Below are 5246 nucleotides of genomic sequence, written 5' to 3'. Positions count from 1 at the left end.
TTATTTATTTTGTTGGTTTTATATATATAAATATATATTCCTGTTACTTGTGGAATGCCCCAATCATGATTGCCAAAGAATGAATCATATTGCTTTTGTTGCTCTAAAAATGCAGAATTCTATTTAACCCTTCTTTACTGGGTGAGCAAAAAACATTAGAGTCATTCATTTCTCTTGCAATGAAGGTGATATATCATTACATAGAAACTTAATGCAATTCCTTATTTTTGCCTTTAAAGTAATACAGTGGAATCCTGTTAAAACAAGAGGGAGGGGTCTGGTGCGAAATGTCTGTTGTAGCAGGGTTCTCGTTATAAGGGATCCAGTAATAAATTCAAGGAAAATGATATAGGCCTAATCTATGAGTTTGATTTTCTGTTTACTTCTCTTTGTTTTCTCCTCCTCTGATGATTTTGTTCAACATGACCTCTAGATCAAAAATCGAATCAGGTTTTTTTCTCTAGCGCTAGCGATGTTGACAGTTTGGAGTTGACGATCAGAAAGAAAGGGATTTAGGCTAACTTGCCCCCTGTGTTGTCTCCCACCCCACCACACCCTTTGGTGCATTCTACCTGCTTGCACACGTCACACATTCGCTCCATTCATCACAGCACTGTGACCTCTCCATCCCCGCATCGGAGAAGTGAGAGGCATGGTAGGCTAGATAATCTAGACTAGGCTGGCCTATCACGCAATGCGATCTGCTTGTCTGCGCATGCCACACCGTCCCCACTCATTCGCTCGGGCCTTCATTGCGAGTTCTCCCATTCTTTGTTTCACAAGATCACCAACAAGTTTCTCAACTGGCGAGGTTTTACATATCTATAAATGGCCTATGCGCAGTGGACAGCAGCAGCAATATTCCGCTATAAACGACTTGCGAGTTTGTCTGATTGCGCTATAGCAGTATTTTATTTACTAAGGTAAAGAAGGGGAAAATGGGGTATTAGAAAAGTGTCTTTACAACAGACTTCTCGTTATTTCAGGACTCATTATAAGTGGACTCCACTGTAACAGCTTTCCAATATAGTATAAAGGTCTGATAAATATTGAAGGCTTTGAATGTGTATACGTTATACTGAGGTATTTCAAAGTTGTCTGTTTCAAGGTTGTTGCATGTGACTAGTGTGACAGGGTCATTACCACACTGAGCTTTTTTGCTGTCTTCCATTTTGTACAAATATTTTTGTTACCACCCTCACAATTTACTTTTGGGGAAAATTAATTCTTTTGATGTGAACCACTGTGCAAAATGGCTTTTGTAAAACTGTTCATGAATTTAATGTCATAATTGTTTGATTTCTTCATGATAGTCTGTGCTTGAAGAATTTGAATTTACAAACCCATACCCACATATATTATGTTTTAGCAATTCATATCTTGGTCCTTGAGTTCATATTCTTCAAGAATTCTTTGTACCTCAGTAGTCTATGCTCAAACGCACTGTGTGTGGGGAGGGTCCTTGACAATACTTATATATACAGAAAATGCATATTTATGTGAACCTATTTGAAATCAGGACACTTATTTTTTACCTTGGTTGTAATTTTTTTCATGATCACTTCCCTTCGATTTTTTATCCCAAGCTTGAACCTGATCCCCAGAAATGCACGCTTCAGAATGTCGTGGGTTAAATAAATCTCTCAGTCAAACCTAGAGAATTCAGGTGTTTGGGCCCTATAGGCTCAAGATACTTGGGCTTAAAGGGTTAAGAGCTTTTGTGTATTTCTTTTCCTTTCCCACATGTCTCATGATATTAATGTTTTTGTGTTTTCTTTTCATCACTTTTTAATGATGAGAAATAGGGTTATGGGGGGGGGGGGGGTGAGAGAGAGAGAGAGAGAGAGAGGGGGGGGGGGGGGGTGAGAGATAAGATGTAGTGGTACATTATAATCAGAAAATTGAAAGATAAAATTAGAATGATCTATTGTAAATCTTATACTATTGGGTAAATCCATTGGCAGATTTTGTAGAATGAAATTGTGCTTTTGGAAGTGACCATAGCTTTCCGCTAACTCTAAGTTAAAAATACGTCATATCATGTATAAAAAAATGTGCATTTAAGCAGAGCATATTTTGACAAATTGTTCATTTTTGCAAGGACTTCTAATATCAGATAACAAAAATGAAAATAAATTGGATCTCTTTCTATGCGATACAGATTTCCTGCATAAAATATTGGCTTTCAATGTAAATTTAAAAGAAAACGAATTTCCGTTTTATGGGATACAGTACCTTCACCCTCTTTTCTTTTCATTCCTTACAAGTATCATTCATGAAATATGACACATTTTTTTAAAATGCTTATTTTATTTATTTTTTTTTTTTTTTTTTTTTTGGGGGGGGGAGAGGGGGTTCACGAGTCTTATTATTTATAACTTCAGGCAAGCTTATTACTTCTTACAAATTTCCTCCCATGCATGAATCTTATAACTTGTAGTATGAACAGAATTAAGTTACTTTTTCCCTTACATGAGTGATTTGCAAGGAATACGTCTTCATTTTCTCGAATATATGTATAAAAGAGATGAAAACAGTGACCTGCACACTTTGTTTAAACTGAATGCATCATCATCATCATCATCAGTTGGCAGCAGTAACTGTGATATTCTGTTGCGTGTCTGTCTTAGAACAAAGCTTTTATTTCAATGTCGTTGTTGAGGGTGTATACATGTATATTTGACAAATTGCGTTTTTATATTTGAATGTTCCTGTGGCACTTGTACGCTGCACATGATGTTGTGAAAACTGCTTATTGTGAACGAGTCCATTTACTCATTGAGACTATGCCAACCTCTAAAGACTGGCAACCCCCACATGTCAGACCATGCTGGTCATACTTGATCTGTTTTTCTTGGGGGGGGGGGGGAACTGTCAGTTTGTACTGTTTTATTCATTTTTGAGAAAGAACATTATTGTTGTTGTTGTGTTATTGTTTGTTTTGGGATTTTTGGGGGGGTCCTTGTTTTTAAAAAAAAAATGAAATTGGCTGGACTTAAGTGAAAGGGGTAAGTTTGTACAGAAATAATTTTTCCATTTCTGCACTCACTGTCGGTTTCTCAATTTCTGTCTGGACCGCTCGGAAGTTGAAGTAATCCATTTTGACAGATCTGTCTACTAAGACTTCTTCCTTCATCACTTTTTAGAATAACGTATGGCAGAGTCTTATACTAAGCAGTCAGTTTGTTTTGGTTTTAGTTTTTTCTGGAAATGTAATAATAATAGATAGAAGTAATTTGCAATTGTGGTTTCTGCTAGAGCATTTATTTTTTTTAATAATGCCACTAGTTTCGCTTCCTTAAAGAGAAATAGCACTTGAAGTTTTAAGGTTTTCATAGGTTTGTTTATGTATTTAGGTGATAAATGGTGTGGGTGGTTGGCGGGTGCAATGGTGTGGTTTGCTCCTTCTTTCCTATAAAAAATCTATCGTCTCTATTTACCCTCCTTTTTTGTGTTTGTTACTCTCTTGTAACACCTCTAATCTTCAGCACTTATGTGACCTTATTGTGTTGCAAGTGCCGTACATCTCTTACTAAAGCTAAAACAAGACGATAAAGAGTAGGCCGACATGATGTTAAAAAAAAAAAAAGACTAACTGCTTACTGCTACTGCTTTGTTTGTGGGGCTTCTACAAAAAACATGATTAAGCAGGTATCAAAGTGCTGCATCTTAGGAGTGAAAATTGGTAATTGGAGTGACAGTTCTCAATGAATTAATGTTGGTCCTATACACATCACTATTGTTTTCTTGGAGGTTTTGGTACAATAGTCGTATTTCTTTTTTATTGTTGGGTACGCACAAAAAAAGTAGGAATTTACTTTTTAAATATTGATTTATATGTATGAATAGTTGTTGGTTTGTTGTCTTTAGTCTAAGAAAACTATAAAAGATGTTCAGTGTTGCCCATGTAGTGGAACGTTTAAAGAGACCTGGATTCAATATTAGTTACGAAAAGATCAAGTAAAATAATTGGGTAATTTTGAAATGAATGGCAATTTGTGGTGACGTAATAAAAATGTGACACTGGAGAATACTTTTTGTAAATTGTTGTTCATGTTTGCTCTGAACAGCTGTGATTTTGCCATCAACGCCTATCATCAGTGAATGTATGCTTTTATGCTTTTTGTTATATATACATGTATTTCAATTTCTTGTAATTTGTGCTTGCCACCATGTTTTGTTCTTGAAAATCAGAATAAATTCTTCAGTCTTTCAATTGTGAGTTCTGATACTACATCACGAAAGCCTTTATATTTATATATATTTATGATCTGATAAGTGAAATGAGTCATGCAAGGTTTTTTTATATGTTATGGCCTTGGGAAGTACCTAATGTCAGGTATCTAGTTGTTCTTGTGGCCAGTTCCCCCTCCTATAGCTTTTCTTGGTTGTCTTGTCATATTATGCTCTGTGGTGAGCTGTTACTTAAATTGATAGCATGCTCGACTGTGAAGTGTGATGTGCTTGACAACAGTTCGATCCCACATTAAAAGTTTTCCCTAACTTTGCTTGTTTGAGGATTGCTCTCAACTCAAAGCCCGGTTGGCTCAGTCTTATTGGAGAAGAGTATAATATGTTTATTTGGAGATGGGACTGCTTACCTTACCATTTAACTTCATTAAGTGGGATAAGGGCCGTCAAATGTAAACTGGTGTGTGGTGGGCGGATGCTTTTGTGTGGTTTGATCCTTTTTCCTATGAAAAATCTATCATCCTTCTCTCTCCTCCTTTTTTGCGTTTGTTACTCTCTTAAAGTGGCGGAGCGGTTAGTGCACTTGTCTCCGAAGCACTCGAGCCTCGGTTCGAACACTGATTTTTTTCGCCCCCTCCTGCCCACACAGCTGTAATGGGTACCTGACTTTGAGTTGCGGAAAGTAAAGGCGGTGTGGAAAGGAACTGGCCGCCCTACCACAATATGCCGAAGGTCCAGGAAGTTGTCTCACTAACAAGGCAATCCCCAATGTCCGGATCGAATGCGGGAAAAACTTTACTTTTACTCTCTTAAAACACCTCTAAATCTTCGGCACTTATATTACCTTATTTATTGTTGCAAGTGCCATAAAACTCTTACGAAAAGGTAAACTGTTATGCTCATCAGACTGTTAAGGTGTCATTACGACGTTTTCTGTCCTTGCATGACTCTCTTTGAAGAAACACGCTTGTAGTGCGTTAAATGTAAATTTAAATACACGCACGCACACACACACACACACACACACACACACACACACACACACACACACACAC

The sequence above is a fragment of the Aplysia californica genome, unplaced genomic scaffold (assembly GCF_000002075.1).
Source record: "Aplysia californica isolate F4 #8 unplaced genomic scaffold, AplCal3.0 scaffold00091, whole genome shotgun sequence".
In the NCBI taxonomy this organism is placed as follows: domain Eukaryota; kingdom Metazoa; phylum Mollusca; class Gastropoda; order Aplysiida; family Aplysiidae; genus Aplysia; species Aplysia californica.
This window is presented reverse-complemented; position numbering follows the sequence as displayed.